Below are 19,250 nucleotides of genomic sequence, written 5' to 3'. Positions count from 1 at the left end.
TCTCGATTGCCCTGGTGCATTGGCAATCAGGGTCATGGTAGTTGGAGTTGATGTCACCTGTGTAGTGTCAGTTGGTATCGAGCCCTGGTGTTAGTAATGAAGGTGTCTATCAGACACTCCCATTACTATCCCAGTGAGTAAAAAACAAAAAAATGCACACACAAAAATAGTTTATTTGATAAAACACTCTCCGACTTTTTCCCTGGTTCACCAATTTATTTTAAATAAAAAGCCATGCAGGTCCGACGTAGTCCAGGGAATCCGACGTAGTCCAGAGAATCCGACGTAGTCCACAAGTGGAATCCTAAAAGACATAAAAGGAGAGAAATAAAAACAAGACATTGTTCCTCATTCACCAATTTATTATGATGCAACATTCCCAGGTCCAGGAATGCAACAATATAGTCTAGGTTTCCATGACATTCCATGATTTCTTGGATCAAAGGATTTGGAGCCTCAAAACGAAGCGCCATAGACTTTGAGCAGCAGCAAGACCCGTCACCTCCAATGAGTGGTAGCGTCTGTAATGTCACCACTCATCAGAGTGATGAGCGATGGTTTCTGACATCACCGCTCATCAGAGTGATGAGCGGTGACTTTCCTGACAATATCAGCATTCAACAAACGGTAACCTAATCCATCTCAGGAATTAATCATTATGCTTCACTGCATGACTATTTTCTCTTCATATTCTTTCCATATCTCTTTTGGCACAATGATACAAGCTGCTACCTGTAGACATGATAACTTTCATTTTACATTGCTTTTGCAAACTTATGTTTTGTTTATGGAACAGTTAATAATAGGGCTTGTTCAAATGACTGTTAAGGACTAAGCCACTTTGTACATTAATGACCAAGCCTCATTTTTCAAGACTGACCATTGTCACTTTATGAGGTAACAACTCCAGAACACATCAACATATCCCTGTGATTCTGAGATTGTTTTATGACATGTTGTACTTCATGTTAGTGGTAAATTTTGCTCGATAGTATTTTCATTTATTTATGAAAATATCAAAAATTTGGCAAAAATCTCTCAATTTCTCAATTTTCAAACTTTGAATTTTTATGCCCTTAAACCACATAACTTTTGCCACATGTCTACTTTATATCAGCACCATTTTTGAAACATAATTTTTGTGCTAGGAAGTTGGAAGGGTTAAAAATATATCAACAATTTCTCCTTTTTCCACCACAATTTACAAAACCAATTTTTTTTGGGACCACATCACATTTCAAGTGACTTTGAGTGGCTTGTGTGACATAAAATACTGAAAGGTGACACCATTCTAAAGACTGCACCCCTCAAAATGTGCAAAACCACATCTAAAGGGTTAATAAACTTCTTAACCCCTGCACGACCCATGACGGATATATCCGTCATGGATCGTGTGAGGGTAATCCCCGCCCCCTGCCGTGGGTAGGTTGCGGCGATCCGCGCACATATCAGCTGTTTTTAACAGCTGACATGTGTGCCTGCAAGTTACAAGTGGAATCGCTTCCACCTGCAACTTTTAACCCCTTACATCTAGCTGCCAAAGTCTGGCTGCGAGATGTATATGCGCGCGGCCATTACTTTCACTTACCGCCGCCCCCACCGAAAGTCACGTGCATGATCACGTGACTTTCGGTGGTTGCCATGGTAGCACAGGGTCATGTGATGACGCCTGTAGCTAACATGAGTCACTTTCTCTCAGTGCCGGTATACTTCCGGCATTGAGAGTAAAGCTGCGTATCTGTAGTTCTCAGCTGTATATCTGAGATCTACAGATAGGGCAGAGCGATCGGATTGTTGATCGCTATAGCCCCCTAGGGGGACTAGTAAAGTAAAAAAAAAAAGTTTTAAAAAAATAAAAAAACAAAAAACCTAAAAGTTCAAATCACCCCCCTTTCACAACATTGAAAATTAAAGGATTAAAAAAATATAAAATATACACATATTTGGTATCTCCGCGTTCAGAAATGCCCGATCTATCAAAATGTAAAATTAATTAATCTGATTGGTAAATGGCGTAGCGTCAAAAAAATTCCAAACGCCAAACTTACGTTTTTTGGTCGCCGCAAGTTTTGCGCAAAATGCAATAACAGACGATCAAAACATAGCATCTTCACAAAAATTATACCATTAGAAACGTCAGCTCGAGACGCAAAAAATAAGCCATCACTGAGCCATAGATCCCAAAAAATGAGAACGCTACGGGTTTCAGAAAATGGCGCAAAATGTATGCCACTTTTATTGGACAAGCTTGTGAATTTTTTTAACCCCTTAGATACAAGTAAACCTATACATGTTTGGTGTCTACGAACTTGCACCGACCTCAGGCATCACAGCTACACATCAGTTTTACCATATAGTGAACATGGTGAATAAAATATCCCAAAAACTATTGTGCGATCACACTTTTTTTGCAGTTTTTCCACACTTGGATTTTTTTTTGCTGTTTTCCAGTACACTATATAGTAAAACTTATGGTTTCATTTAAAAGTACAACTCGTCCTGCAAAAAAACAAGCCCTCATATGGCAAGATTGATGGAAAAATAAAAAAGTTACGGGTCTCGGAAGAAGGAGAGCAAAAACAAACAAAACGGAAAACGTCCGGGGGCTGAAGGGGTTAAAGAGGTGGTTCACTACTCTGCAATAGTGGCCACCTCTCTGTAAAACTGATAGCAAAGGATTTTTCTAAATACCTTGTTCAGCTAATTCAGCCTCTGAGTGGCGCTATCGCAGTCCGCTCATTTCCATGAAGTGACCCCTAGGGCTCCATAACCTCTGGGATCTCGTGATGTCAGGTCAACTTCCAGTTCACCTTACATCACCGAGGCCTGCCCCAGTCTCACTGACTGACTGGGCTGTGGGCAAAGTTTCACTGCTCGTCACAGCCCAGCATAGCTCCAGCTTGCAGCGCTCTTCAGTGAAGGAGAGCACGCACAAGATGTTGTGCTGTGACACTGAGCTGTGATGAGTGGTGAAACTCCGTCCACAGTCCAGTCACTCAGGAAGACTGGGGCCGGCCTAGGTGATGTCAGGTCAACTTGAAGTTGATGTCACATCACCGGACCCCAGAGGTCATAGAGCCCCGGGGGTTACTTCATGGGGATGAGCGGACTGCAATAGCACCGCTTAGAGGCAGAATTGGCTGAATAAGGTATTTAGAAAAAGCTTCCCTATCAGTTTTACAGGAATGTGGCCACTATTGCAAAGTAGTGAACCCCCCCTTTAAGTGCTTCACATGAACTAAAGCAATGTGTAAGGAAAAAATTGACATTTAACTTTTACCCCACAAAAATGTTATGTTAGCCCAAAATTTTGCATTTTCACAAGGGTATCAAGAGAAAATGGACCAAACAATTTGTTGTGCAATTTCTCCTGAGCACATTGTTACCCCATATTTGGTGCAAAACTACTGTTTGGGTGCAGAGTAGAGCTCATTATTTGAACGGGTTCCATGACAACCATTAGCTCCCCATGATTTTGTCACGGGTGTGCCGATGGGCGTGTGAGAGAGGAATCCCCCTCCCTCTCCCAACTTTCTAAATGCTGCGATTGCTATCAATCGTGGCATCTAGAGGGTTAATCAGCCATGGGTGGCATGCGTGCCAGTCCTGGCTGTTCCTGCTGGAGTATGACTGCCAGCTAAGGAGAGCTCCTGCAGTGAATGTGTTGGGAAGTGCTAATATTTTAGCTCCTTCCCCACAATCATGCTGTGATTGATCAGTCAGATTGATCAGGACAGCGGGGATCGCTGAAATAGGTCCCCGCATATCTGGCCGTGTCGGTCAGCTGTCAATGACCACTGTCGGTATGGAGCTGTTTTCACACTTTGACAGTTTTGTTTTTTTTGTTTGTTAAAACATCTTTTTTATTCAAATTTTTAAACATAACAGAAAATAAAGCAATTTCATAGCCAAACATGTAAACATCAGCATATATGAGATTGATTGTTCGTCCATGCATCTGCAAACCTTGCAAGGAAAGAAAAAAAGAAAGTGTAGTATCACAAACAAAGAATGGGAATGTGAGTGTGAACATTTCCACAATTATGTTCCTGCTATGGTGTTGACTACCATCTCCATGTGATACACGCTAAGGTACTTTGCACACTACGACATCACAAGCCGATGCTGCGATGCCGAGCGCGATAGTCCCCGCCCCAGCTGTGATATCATTGTGATAGCTGCCGTAGCGAATATTATCACTACGGCTGCTTCACATACACTCACCTGCAGTGCGACATCGCTCTGGCCGGCGATCCGCCTCCTTATTAAGGGGGCGGGTTGTGCGGCGTCACTACGACGTCACACGGCAGGCGGCCAATAGGAGCAGAAGGGCGGAGATGAGCGGGATGTAAACATCCTGCCCACCTCCTTCCTTCCGCATAGCCGACGGGAGCCGCGGTGACGCAGGTAGGAGATGCTCCTCGCTCCTGCGACTTCACACACAGCGATGTGTGCTGCCGCAGGAGCGAGGAACAACATCGGACCGTCGCGTTAGCGTAATTATGGAATTCGCTGACGCTACACCGATGATACGATTACGACGCTTTTGCGCTCGTTAATCGTATCATCTAGGATTTACACACTACGATGTCGAGAGCGACGCAGGAATTGCGTCACTTTCGACATGACCCCACCGACATCACACCTGTGATGTCGTAGTGTGCAAAGTACCCCTAAGTGTCTAATGATGGTCTTAAGACCCCCAGTGTCCCTCCCAGGTCTTCCATGCAATAGCATTCTGTATGGCGAAAATGGCTAATTATTTTCAGGATTTCCTGAGGACTGTAATGGAATCCAATTAACTCTTTCCACAGCGGAAAAACTTTTCTTGCTGATTTTTCTTTGCTCCTTTCTGCTTCTATGAGTTCTAGTCCCAATAAATGTTTCATTTGAGATATTATTGCTCCCATTGATGGAGTGTTTGGTTTAAGCCACTTGCCAAACAAAGCCAGAAGAGCCACCACTAAAAATGTGTGAATGTTTCTAAAAAAATTGTTTAAAAGAATTGAGACTCCTCAGTGGTTGATACCTTTTAATGTTTCTAGGAATCTTTACTTTATCTAATACACCTTAAGATTCAGATTCAGGGGGGCGCAGTTGGTGAAAGAGCAGGGCCTGTGGTGTTTGTGGAAGTTTTGTTCCCCAACATGCTTGAACCTGGTCCTTTAAGGCCCCTTTACACACTGCAACATCGCTAGCGATATCACTGTAACGCGATATCACTGTAACGTCACTGGTTTTGTGATGTAATAGCGCCTCCTCAGCGACATTGCAGTTTGTGACACGCATCAGCGAGCTGACCCCCGCTGTGAGGTTGCTGATCACTACAAATCTTTCAGGACCATTTTTTGGTCCTTTGTTTCCCGCTGCGCAGCATGTATCGGTGTGTTTGACACCGTTACAACGACATCGTTAGCGACTTAGAGCCCAGCATGCTATAGCGTCCCCTGCTGTGTGAGACGTCCCCAACGACCAGAGAGGTCGTTCTGCAGGTCCGTATCGCTGCTGCGTTGTTGGCCAGATCTGCCTGTTTGACAGCTCACCAGCGACTTTCCAGTGATCCCGGCCAGGTCGGGATCACTGGTGGGATCGCTAGAAAGTCTCAGTGTGTAAAGAGGCCTTTACTCGCTTCCAATATGTCACTACTTCTGTGCATTCCCACTGCTTGTGCCAAAGATTCGTAAAGGGCAACCCACACTTAGGACACGCCGTAATCCGATCAGGGCAGCTATGGGAAGGTGGGATGTTAAAGCCATACAGCGCTGTGTACATGAGCTTGAAATAAGTCTCTTTTCACCTCTCACACAAGATGAATTTTCTCACCCGTTCCAACCCTTGTAGTATTGTCTCAGCTATCTTCTTGTCTCTAGTCCACCTCTCCAATGTTCCGAACATTTTGTTCTGTTTTACACACAGTGACAGTTCTAATCCATGATGTACTGTACATGGTACGTCATGATGCTTGAACTGACACCTTCTAATGATGTACTGGTCATTATGGGGTAAAAGCACACCAGTGCTACCCGTGGTTTTGACAGGTAGCACTCTTACCAATGTTATTTTGTGAAGCTGTGCTTATGTCCAAAGATGTGTCTAATTTCAATACAAGTGTCAGATCAAAATCAGCAATGGAAGTCTATAGGTCCATGGAAAACAACTGAATACACTTGGATGATAGCTGAGTGCAGTCTGATTTTTTTGATTAATTTCACTTCTGGGAAAACAGATCCCACTCTGATCAGAGTCCGATCAGCATCATCGTACCATTTTTCTCGGATGGAGAGATTACGTTGTGTAACCTATCCTTGATGTTTTCCTTTCAGAGCATTGCAGAAGCAGTTAGAATAATGAGGTTTATCCCAATATTGCACCAAAATTGGAAAATTCTTTTATTTCAGATGTTAAAAGGTATTGGAGTATAAGGACAACTATAATTATAATGATATTATAGCTCATCAAAGATATCTGTAAATACATGTACAGTGTACTGTGCTTCTTACCATGGTAAATGATTGCTGGTTTCCATAAAACTGACCTCATTTCAGTCAAAGAGTAGATTAAACACATTAAAGTGATGAAGTAGCCAAGCTGTAGAAACATTGAAGCACAAATGGATATAGACGCCAAACAGCTTAAGCCATATTGCTTAATGTTGTTAAGAACAAATGCACTAGTTAATTACGAACACAACTTGCCATTTTCTCAGTGGAGGCTCCCCATTTATAGTGTTTTTCAATTGGATGCGGCTGATAGACTGGTCCTTTCACATTTTCCATTATCTGCTGCCATTTTGAAAAAAGGAGTGCTGTGCAGTATGGGAGGAATGTTGCACTAAAAACTGAAGGAGGAGAATCTGTAATACCAATAGTAAGTATCTTAGTAAAACAGCACACAGTAATGTTCCCTACACCCTTAGTAAAATGAGTAAAAACTGCAGAACCTCTTTAACAATCACTGTAGTGTTTTACTCGTGCTTCATCAGGAAGGAGGAGCTGCTAAGAGAGAGGAAAATGAATTGAACATGAATCTGTCAAAAGGTAGTACGGATCGTACATGGGCTTCTAGGCTGAACCTATGACTAGGGACCCTGTTCTGTCGCTTATCTCAATGGTAGACTTGATGGTAGTCAGGGCCGAGCCTCCAACGTTGCCCTCTCTCCTGTCCAAGCCCTGACAATACCTCCCCCCACCCAGGGAGCAGGCTGGAAACCCAGTAACCAAAACTTCACAAGTAATCACAGACAGGGGTGAACAGAAACGTGAACACACAGCACTCAAAATACACAGGAATATGTGTACAGCGGAGTAATGAAAAACGGGGGACATAACGCACAACAGGGGAATGCTCACAACATTCAGAAGCACAGCACAAATCGCCATAAACAGGAGCAAGAACAAGACTGTGTTCGCATGAGTTAACGTCTGTATGGGATGGCAGACAGGCTAGGAATTAGACAGCTGCACATGGAAAGAGCTGGAGACCAGTGAACCAGAAGCAGCCGACGCCCGGCTCTGCCTGAACACTCCACCAGACTCCGCAGTGTGAACAAAGTGTGATTCCACAGTGCCAGCAGGTGTGCGCAGAGCTGAACATCGCATGACAGGATGTGAAATTTGCATGGAGCAAATTGTTTTTTAGCATTATAATGAACCTATCAACATGTCCACATCAAGAAGTCAGAAAAACAGCAGCTCCCTTAAAGAATAGAAATGAAAGTAATAAATACATTTTGTATTAAAAACTGAATCAAAGGAAGTTAATTGATAAAGATGAAATTGTATTGCATACATATTTCATCGCTGTGGTGGTTCCACTGGGGTTAGGTCCCTGAGCCTAGTAATCCACTTACCAGCTGGCATCTTCAGCTGTTCCCGGGTCTGCTCCGTCCCGAGATACCGTCAAGTGACTGCAACTTCTGACAACCTCCATCAGCTCAGAACTGGCAGCAAGCAGTGGGACCCAGCTACACCCATCTACTGTTTGGAAAACAGTCTTCATTCAAAAATTTTGTCTTCAATGTGAAAAAGTGCCATGCAGCTAAGCTATGCACAAAAATATATAAATGGCAACAGGTGCTGTGACTGAAGAATCAAGATGTGCAATATTTGGCTGTAAAGGAAGGACGTTTGTTCGCAGAAGGGCTGAAGAGCAGGACAATGTCTGCAGCAACAGTGAATAAAGTTTCAATAATGGAGCTAAGCAGTGGTCATGATATTGGTGTCTTCAATGCTTAAAAATATCCATCATGCAATATCATCAGAGAGGCATCTGATTGATTCCAAATTTATTCTTCAGCAGGACAACTACCCTAAATATACAGCCGTCATTAAGAACTATCTCCAGTGAAAAGAAGAAAAAGTCCTGAAAGTGATCATTTGGTAAACACACAGCTCAACATTTTCCAGTCTGTCTGAGAATCTATGAAGCGATAGAAGGACTTGCACAAGCCTACATCCATAGAAGATCTGTGGTTAGTTCTACAAGATGTTTGGAACAACCTCCTCATTGCCAAGTTACTTCAAAAAGTGCAAGTGTAGCAAGAAGAATTGATGCTCTGTTGCTGTTTGAAAGAGTGGTCACACCAAATATAGACTTGATCTAGATTTCTCTCTTGTTCATTCACTTTGCATTTTGTTAATTGATGAACTATTAATACTTATTTCTTTTTAAACATCCTTGTTTTGCTGCATTTTTTGCACAATTGTTTAAAACTTTTGCACAGTTCTGTAATTGGATCAAAATAACGTACCGCCAGTATTGTGCTGACATTAACGGGACTGCAAATATAGATTGTGTTATCGACGATGCTAGGCATTCCACATGTGCATTGAATATTCATGTCAATCGCATTGTTTGAATTTCTAAATAGACTTTAAAAGATTATACAAATAATTTGTGCTATAATAAAAAATATTTTATAGAGTAAATCAATTTAAATCCTGTTTTTTTTATAGTCAGGCACCGCTTTGAATACATGTATTGAACTGTGCTTTGCTATTGTATGCTTCTGAGCTTTTATATGCACAAGTTATATATTATACATGGCATAGCACATTTACACCGCATTTCTTCAACAAACTGAGCTGTGCCGTGTCTATGATATCATCTAATATTTATCAAAGCATCCTACTATGCTGCTTTTGTCTGACATTTCAGTCGCTCTAGTGCTGACATGAACAAAAGATATGCTAAATAAAATACAACCGGAATAGTGATACAAAAGGATTCATGAATGGAAGTGAAAAATCACTGTTTGATGGAATTTTCAAAGTGTAAAACATTTTTTTCAGATTGCTTTCATGCCATTTCAAATTCTGCATACTTTGTAAATACAACGCTGCGAGCTTCTAATAATACTTATTGCAATTAATAGAGATTATATTAAGAGCTGTCCAGTACATTAATATTAATGACCTATTCTTAAGATAAGTCATCAATAGTAATGAGCGAACCCAAACTGTTAAGTTCAGGGTCTGTACCGAACACATAGTGTTCGTGCACAAGGTCCTGAACATGAGTTTTCCTGGGAAACCTGTGTTACAGTTCGGGTCCAGTTCAGGTCCAGGGGCTGTAAAAAAAACCACCCACTTCGGCTTCCGGGTCCGATCATTAACTTCCGGAGATATTCACTGCACTGCTCGTCACTCAGCAGTCTTCGGCTTTTTTCGGCTGTGTTCGCGGTGACATCAGGGTTCACCCGAGTCCATGGCTTAGCCATGGACTCGATTGAACTTTGCCTATCACTGTCAGGGTATGGTTCCACTTGTGTAATGCTTCCAATGCGAGAGCATCGGAAGCAATATGCTAATGATCCTCTGCTGTGAGCATCAGCCGAGAGTCATGTCACTGTGATGCGATCTTGCAATTGGGTCACAGCGGCGGAGAAGAGAGAGGGAGCACTTTCTCCCCATCTCCTCCGCTGCCTGTCTCTGCATACATTGCACTGCAGTTGGATTACATGCAAGTGCAGTGCGATGTTTCACGCGCTCCCATTGACTTGCATGGGGGTGCGTGAGCCGAGACTCGCTGCCAAACGCAGCATGCTGCAATTCATTCCACATGCCACTATGACAGGAGAAATGAATCGCAGATGGACACTGCCCCATAGTTTTGCACTAGAGTGAGAGCAATCTGATGTTTTATCAGATTGCACTAGTCTGTGCAAAACGCAAGTGGAACCATACCCTCAGCCTGCTTCTTGCTCTGTAGAGACGCTTGTCTGTACAGAGCGATGAAGCAGAGCTGACATTGCTCTCCCTGTGGACTACTAAGAATTTTTTCATAATAAAGATGGAGTCTCTAAATGTTTTTTTGTTTTATTTCTAATGAAAATTTTTTTTTGTGTTGTGGTTTTTTTATTGTTTTTTTATGTTTACTAGAAATTCATGGTGGCCATGTCTAATTTGGCGTGACACTATGAATTTCGGGCTAAGTAGCAGCTGAGAATACAAAGCTGGTATTAACCCCTTTATTACCCAGCATGCCACTGCCATCAGTGCCACTGGACGAGCTGGGTAAAGCGACTGGAAATGGCGCTAAGAAACAATGTGCCATTTACAGAGATGGCTACGGACTGTGGTTTTTAGCATGGGAGGCCAAGAATGCTTGGGCCTTACCACGCTGACAATGCCAGCCCCCAGCTGTCTGGTTTTATCTGGTTGGCGATCAAAATACGCCAGGAGCCCACACTTTTTTTTTTAATTCTTTTTTCTTTATTAAATAATTAAAAAAATTAATGGGCTTCCCTGTATTTTGATTGCTAGCCAAGGCAGATGGGGGTGGCAGTCCGTAGCCACTCGCTTTATCTGCGCTGATAAAGCGGGTGTGATTGGCTGTTGGGTCCCTCACACATATAGTCGTGTAAAAATAAATAAATTATTTAAAAAAATGACGTAGCGCTTCACGGTATTTTTGATTCTCAGCGCAGATGAAGCGGACGGCTACGGGCTGCCACCTCCATCTGCCTGGCAATTAAAATACAGGGAAGCCCATTAATTTTTTTTTAATTATTTAAAACAATAATTAAAAAAAAATGTGTGGGCTCCCGATGTATTTTGATTGCTAGTCAGGTAAAACTAGACAGCTGGGGGCTGGGATTCTCAGCGTGGTAGGCCCGAAGCCTTCCAGGCACCCCATGCTAAAGACCACAGCCCACAGCCGCCCCTGGAAATGGCGCATCATTTCTTAGCGCCATTTGCAAACGCTTTACCAGACTCGGCCAGCGGCCCTGATGGCGGTGGCATGCTGGGTAATAAAGGGATTAATACCAGCTTTGTATTCTCAGCTGGTACTAAGCCCGAAATTCATGGTGTCACGCCAAATTAGAGATGTTCACCATGAATTTCTAGTAAACAGTAAAAAAAAAAAAAAACACCACATAGAATTTTTTTTTTATTAGAAATAAAACAAAACAAAATTTAGTGACTCTATCTTTAGTATAAAAAAAATCCTTAGTCCGACATAGTCCACAGAGAGAGCAATGTCAGCTCTGCTTCATCGCTCTGTACAGACAAGCGTTTCTACAGAGCGAGAAGCAGACTGACAGTGGCAGTCAAAGTTCAATCAAATCCATAGCTAAACCATGGACTCGGGTGAACCCTGATGTCACCGCGAACACGGCCGAAAAAAGCCGAAGACTGCCGAGTGACGAGCAGTGCAGTGAATACCACCGGAAGTTAATGATTGGACCCATAAGCAGAAGCCGGGAGACAGCGTCTGCAGGACTCGTCGCGGGACCTGTAAGTATAATGACAATGTTTATTATTAACTATATTCTTTATTTTACAGTTTCCCCGCCCCATTACATAACTGTAAAGTCCAAGCTCAGGGTTCGGATGCAAGTTTGCGTTATCTCCGGCCCCAAACTCAAACTTTACAAAACCGTTCGGGTGAGGCTCTCGATCCCGAACATCGTGGGGTTCGCCCATGACTAGTCATCAACAGTGGAATAACTAGAGTCCTATGGGCCCTGATTGAAGTTTTGGACCTGGATCCCACAACTAATAGTTTTAGTTTAATATGTGAACTCATTTGAGTCTGCTAAGGATATACGTGGCCCCCCCAGCTAAAAAAAAAACAAAACAAGTGAAAAGAGAAGACAAACAACACAGACCAACAGTTAGACCTTAGTCACACTGGCGTATCACGCATCCGATGGGAGAGAATAGGCTGCTATATGCTAATGATACTCTTCTCCGTGTGTGAGACAAATTTCATTTTGCTGTGATTCGACTCTCTCACATGCGAGAATCGGATCACAGATGCAGAGAAAATGGAGAGTATTAAGGGGTATTCCCATCTCAAAGATCCTATCCCCATATGTGGTAGGTGTAGTAATAATAATAATAATAATAATAATAATGATAGCTCCAATTGAAAAAGTAGTTTAGTTCTCCTGATTAACTATGTCGCTTACCTCATGTGCCTGGCATTGCAGCTTAGGTGTCCATGGTATGACAACTTATATAGTGAGTTCGTTGCTTCTGGTTGTAACCATGGATACCTAAGCTACTGCAATGCCCTGCACATGAGGTATGTGACATGACATAGCTAAATCAGGAAAACTATATTACATTTCTATGCTCCATTGCATGCATAGATGTACTCCACCACTAGGGCTAGCCAGCAAAGGCTTTAAAGATGAAAGAGTAATGACCTGGACCCTCACCAGATTAAATCTTATTGAGAACTTGGAGCCCTTTTCAAACAGATTTACGGTGAAGTAAAACAATATATCTCTGTGAACAGTGTCTGGGAGGCTGTAGTTGGAGCTACACAAAAAAACAACCAAATCATAAAGCAAATTGATATAGTTGTTTAAAAACTTGTTTTTGCCTTTGAAGCTGTAGGTCTAACTTGTAACAATTTTTGGGGTAGATTCAACTAGTCTAATACTGTGGTGCCAAAGGCCCACTAGAAAAATTTAATCTGTGTCCCTGTCTACAGCTATGTGCAAGTAATACAGTTAGGTCCAGAAATATTTGGACAGTGACACAAGTTTTGTTATTTTAGCTGTTTACAAAAACATGTTCAGAAATACAATTATATATATATAATATGGGCTGAAAGTGCACACTCCCAGCTGCAATATGAGAGTTTTCACATCCAAATCGGAGAAAGTGTTTAGGAATCATAGCTCTGTAATGCATAGCCTCCTCTTTTTCAAGGGACCAAAAGTAATTGGACAAGGGTCTCTAAGGGCTGCAAATAACTCTGAAGGCATCTCCCTTGTTAACCTGTAATCAATGAAGTAGTTAAAAGGTCTGGGGTTGATTACAGGTGTGTGGTTTTGCATTTGGAAGCTGTTGCTGTAACCAGACAACATGCGGTCTAAGGAACTCTCAATTGAGGTGAAGCAGAACATCCTGAGGCTGAAAAAAAAGAAAAAATCCATCAGAGAGATAGCAGACATGCTTGGAGTAGCAAAATCAACAGTCGGGTACATTCTGAGAAAAAAGGAATTGACTGATGAGCTTGGGATTTCAAAAAGGCCTGGGCGTCCACGGATGACAACAGTGGTGGATGATCGCCGCATACTTTCTTTGGTGAAGAAGAACCCGTTCACAACATCAACTGAAGTCCAGAACACTCTCAGTGAAGTAGGTGTATCTGTCTCTAAGTCAACTGTAAAGAGAAGACTCCATGAAAGTAAATACAAAGGGTTCACATCTAGATGCAAACCATTCATCAATTCCAAAAATAGACAGGCCAGAGTTAAATTTGCTGAAAAACACCTCATGAAGCCAGCTCAGTTTTGGAAAAGTATTCTATGGACAGATGAGACAAAGATCAACCTGTACCAGAATGATGGGAAGAAAAAAGTTTGGAGAAGAAAGGGAACGGCACATGATCCAAGGCACACCACATCCTCTGTAAAACATGGTGGAGGCAACGTGATGGCATGGGCATGCATGGCTTTCAATGGCACTGGGTCACTTGTGTTTATTGATGACATAACAGCAGACAAGAGTAGCCGGATGAATTCTGAAGTGTACCGGGATATACTTTCAGCCCAGATTCAGCCAAATGCCGCAAAGTTGATCGGACGGCGCTTCATAGTACAGATGGACAATGACCCCAAGCATACAGCCAAAGCTACCCAGGAGTTCATGAGTGCAAAAAAGTGGAACATTCTGCAATGGCCAAGTCAATCACCAGATCTTAACCCAATTGAGCATGCATTTCACTTGCTCAAATCCAGACTTAAGATGGAAAGACCCACAAACAAGCAAGACCTGAAGGCTGTGGCTGTAAAGGCCTGGCAAAGCATTAAGAAGGAGGAAACCCAGCGTTTGGTGATGTCCATGGGTTCCAGACTTAAGGCAGTGATTGCCTCCAAAGGATTTGCAACAAAATATTGAAAATAAAAATATTTTGTTTGGGTTTGGTTTATTTGTCCAATTACTTTTGACCTCCTAAAATGTGGAGTGTTTGTAAAGAAATGTGTACAATTCCTACAATTTCTATCAGATATTTTTGTTCAAACCTTCAAATTAAACGTTACAATCTGCACTTGAATTCTGTTGTAGAGGTTTCATTTCAAATCCAATGTGGTGGCATGCAGAGCCCAACTCGTGAAAATTGTGTCACTGTCCAAATATTTCTGGACCTAACTGTACCTTCCATTTGCAAACTCTCTGGCAACACATTCTCCTTCCATACATGAAAAGGTTAATGCGTTTCCATTTGGTTGAATCTGATCAGAAAGTCTCGTCTGTGCACTTCAGGATTCATATGGCTACTTTTTATCTTCACATCAGCAATAAGCACTAGTGACCCAGTGCCATTGTAAGCCAGGAATGTCCATGCTATCACACTGCCTCCACCATGTTTTACAAAGGATGTTGTGTGCTTTGGATCATGAGTCGTTCCAAGTCTTCTCCATACAATCTTCTCATCATTCTGGTGTAGGTTGATCTGAAGGGTGCTTTACACGCTGCGACATCGCTATCGATTGCTAGCGATCTCGAGCGTGATAGCACCCGCCCCCGTCGTTCCTGCGATATGTGGTGATTGCTGCCATAGCGAACATTATCACTATGGCAGTGTCACACGCACATATCTGTACAGCGACATCGCTGTGACCGCCGAACAATCCCTCCTTCAAGGGGGAGGTGCGTTCGGCATCATAGCGACGTCATCGCGACGTCACTAAGCGGCCAGCCAATAGAAGCGGAGGGGCAGAGATGAGCAGGGCGTAACATCCCGCCCACCTCCTTCCTTCCGCATTGCCGGTGGACGCAGGTAAGGAGATGTTTGTCGCTCCTGCGGTGTTACACATAGCGATGTGTGCTGCCGCAGGAACGACAAACAACATTGTACCTGCAGCAGCAACGATATTAAGGAAATGAACAACGTGTCAACGATCACCGTTTTTGGACAATTTTGCGCTTGTTGATCGTCGCTCCTTGGTGTCACATGCTGCGATGTCGCTGGATGTGCGTCACTAATGACATGACCCCGATGATATAACGGTAGCGATGTTGCAGCGTGTAAAGCACCCTTTACTTTCATTTGTCCAAAAAATGCTTTTCCAGAACTGGGTTAGCTTCTTTAGATTTTTTTTTGTGCAAGATTAATCTGGGTTTTCTATTTTTAAGGCTGATTAATGGTTTCCATCTTGTGGTGAACTCTCTGTATTTGTTCTCATGAAGTCTTCTCTTTATGGTAGACTTAGGGGTACTTTACACGCTGCAACATCGCTGCCGATATATCGTCGGGGTCACGTCGTTAGTGATGCACATCCGGCGCCGGTAGCGACATCGCAGCATGTAACACAAATGAGTGGCGATCAACGAGCGCAAAAACGTGCAAAATCGTTGCTCGTTCACTCGTCGTTCATTTCCATAATATTGGTGCTGCTGCAGTAACGATGTTGTTTGTCGTTCCTGCGGCACCACACATCGCTATATGTGACGCCGCTGGAACGACAAAGATCTCCTTACCTCCGTCCACCGGAAAAGATGGAAGGAAGGAAGTGGGCGGCATGTTCTGGCCGCTCATCTCCTCCCCTCTCTTTCTATTGGGCGGCGGTTCAGTGACGCCGCTGTGACATCGCTGTGACGCTGCACGAACCGCCCCCTTAGAAAGGAGGCAGGTCACCCGTCACAGTGACACCGCAGAACAGGTATGTGCGTGTGACGCTGCCGTAGCGATAATGTTCGCTACGGCAGCGATCACCACATATCGGCCGTGCAACGGGGGCAGGTACAATCGTGCTTGACATCACCAGCAAATGCTAGCGATGTCGCAGCGTGTAAAGCACCCCTTAGATACTGAAACTTCTACTTTTTGGAGAACGTTTTTCACTTGGATGGATGTTGTGAAGGGGTTTTCTTTACCATGGAAAGGATTGTGCAATTATCCACCACTGTTATTTTCTGTGGATGTCCAGGCCTTTTTGAGTTCCCAAGCTCATCAAACCGCTCTTTTTTTACAGAATGTACCAAACCGTTGATTTGGCCAGTCCTAACATTTCTGCTTTCTCTTTGATGGATTTTTGCTTTCTTACATAGTTACACATGTGGTCAAAATTATTGGTACCCCTTGTTTAATGAAAGAAAAACCCACAATGGTCAAAGAAATAACTTGAATCTGACATGAAATGAACAAATGAAAGTCAAACATTGCTTTTCTGCTTCCACAGAATTAAAAAAAAATAAATAAAACTCATGAAATCAGCCTGGACAGAAATGAAGGTACCTTTAACTTCATATTTGGTTGCACAACCTTTTGAGGCAATCGCTGCAATCAAACGATTCCTGTAGCTGTCAATGAGACTTCTGCACCTCTCAACAGGTATTTTGGCCAACTCCTCAAGAAAAAACTGCTTCAGTTGTCTCGTGTTTGAAGGTTGCCTTTTCCAGACGGCATGCTTCAGCTCTTTCCAAAAATGCTCAATAGGTATTAGGTTAGGGCTCATAGAAGGCCACTTCAGAATAGTCCAATGTTTTCCTTTTAGCCATTCTTGGGTGTTTTTAGCTGTGTGTTTTGGGTCATTATCCTGTTGCAAGCCCATGACCTGCAACTGAGACCAGTTTTCTGACAATGGGCAGCACATTTCTCTCTAAAATCCCTTGATAGTCTTGAGATTTTATTGTACCCTGCACAGATTCAACACACCCTGTGCCAGATATAGCAATGCAGCCCCAGAACATAACAGAGACTCCTCCATGTTTCACAGTCGGGACAGTGTTCTTTTCTTGATATGCTTCATTTTGCATATGTGAACATAGAGCTGATGTGCCTTGCCAAAAAGTTGCATTTTTGTCTCATCTGTCCATAGGACATTTTCCCAGAAGCTTTGTGGCGTGTCAACATGTAGTTTGGCAAATTCCAGTCTGGCTTTTTTATGGGTTTTTTTTTTTTTTTAACAATGGTGTCCTCTTTGGTTGTCTCCTATGAAGTCCACTTTGTCTCAGACAATGATGGATGGTGCGATCTGACACTGATGTTCCTTGAGCTTGAAGTTCACCTTTAATCTCTTTAGAAGTTTTTCTGGGCTCTTTTGTTACCATTAGTATTTTCCGTCTCTTTGATTTGTCATCAATTTTCCTCCTGCGACCACGTCCAGGGAGGTTGGCTACAGTCCCATGGATCTTAAATTTCTGAATAATATGTGCAACTGTAGTCACAGGAACATCAAGCTGCTTGGAGATGGTCTTATAACCTTTAGGGTATGTGCGCACGTTGCTTTTTACCTGCTTTTTTGCTGCTTTTTCTTCTGCGCTGTTTAATGCCAAAATGGATGTGTTCTTCTATTCAAGCAAAGTCTATGGGAATTTGGGTTTCTTGTTCACACTATGTTGTTCAAAATGCTGCCTTTTTGTGGCAGAACTTTGGTCAAAAACTCAGCTTTGCAGTGCAAAACCCAAATGGCAAAAACAATTGACATGTTGCTTCTTTGAAAAGCTGTGTTTTTGACCAAAGTTCTGCCACAAAAAGGCAGCATTTTGAACAACATAGTGTGAACAAGAAACCCAAATTCCCGTAGACTTTGCTTGAATAGAAGAACACATCCATTTTGGCATTAAACAGCGCAGAAGAAAAAGCAGCAAAAAAGCAGGTAAAAAGCAGGTAAAAAGCAACGTGCGCACATACCCTTACCTCTAACATGCTTGTCTCTAATGTTCTTTCTAATCTCCTGAGACAACACTTTCCTTCACTTCCTCGGGTCCATGTTGCGTTTGGTACACAACATGTCATCAAACAGCAGAGTGAGTATCTGTAGCCCTATATACAGGCCCACTGATTGATTACAGGATTTTAGACACCTGTAATATTAATTGGTGGACACACCTTGATTTAACATGTCCCTTTTGTCACATTATTTTCAGGGGTACCATCATTTCTGTCCAGGCCTGTTTCGTGAGTTTTATTTTGTAAAAAATTCTGTGGAAGCATGGTTAAAAAGCAATGTCTGATTTTCATTTACTTTTGTCAGATTCAAGTTATTTCTGTGACCAATGTGGGTTTTTCTTTCATTAAACGAGGGTTAACAACAATTTTAACCACGTGTGTACATAGGTTAAAAAAAGTCCTAGGTCCATCTAGTTCAACTTCCTCCATCAATTTATACATTTTGTCATTATGTTATTTATAACCGACAATGTTGTGTACTGAGGAAATCATTCAGCCCTTTATTAAAAGTTGTTATAGTGTCTGCCATTACTACCTCTTGTGGTAGGGCATTCCACATTCTGACTGCTCTAACTGTGAAGAACCCTTTCCTATTTAGCTGCCGTAATCGCTTTTCTTCCACTCGCAGTGAGTGCCCCCTGGTCCTTAGTACTGTCTTTGGAAGGAATAAGTCATGTGCCAGTCCTTTATATTGACCACACATGTATTTCTACATAGAAATGAGATCTCCTCTGAGATGTCTTTTTTCTAAGCTAAACAAATCCAACTTTTTCATCCTCTCATCGTATGTGAGGCCTTCCATTTGTTGCAATAATCTAGTTGCCCGCCTTTGAACTGACTCTAACTTTCTTTTTAGCCTAATATTGATCTTTTTCTCTTACATTGAGAGCCCCTTTGACCACGTGTTGGGGGGGGTCACGATAGCTTCCAAAGGCAAATGTCACCGCAGGGAACAGCTCCAGACCTTTTACCTGCTTAATTTTCGATTAACAAGGGAATAGCCCATGCAGCCCATTACAGAGCTTTTGAGATAATTGTCTAGTTACTTCTGGTCTCTTGAAATAAAAGTAGCTGCGTAATAGTCTGCACTTTATGCCCATATGGCTAATAAC

At 42.5% G+C, this 19,250-nt stretch overlaps 1 protein-coding gene across 1 annotated transcript in view; it reads left to right on the top strand.

The window, feature by feature from the left end:
- CAMK1D (calcium/calmodulin dependent protein kinase ID) overlaps positions 1-19,250 on the top strand; it is a 480,336-nt gene that overhangs the window by 63,734 nt on the left and 397,352 nt on the right. The window lies entirely within an intron of this gene.

Source organism: Anomaloglossus baeobatrachus, chromosome 4 (assembly GCF_048569485.1).
Source record: "Anomaloglossus baeobatrachus isolate aAnoBae1 chromosome 4, aAnoBae1.hap1, whole genome shotgun sequence".
Lineage (NCBI taxonomy): Eukaryota > Metazoa > Chordata > Amphibia > Anura > Aromobatidae > Anomaloglossus > Anomaloglossus baeobatrachus.
This window is presented reverse-complemented; position numbering and strand designations above follow the sequence as displayed.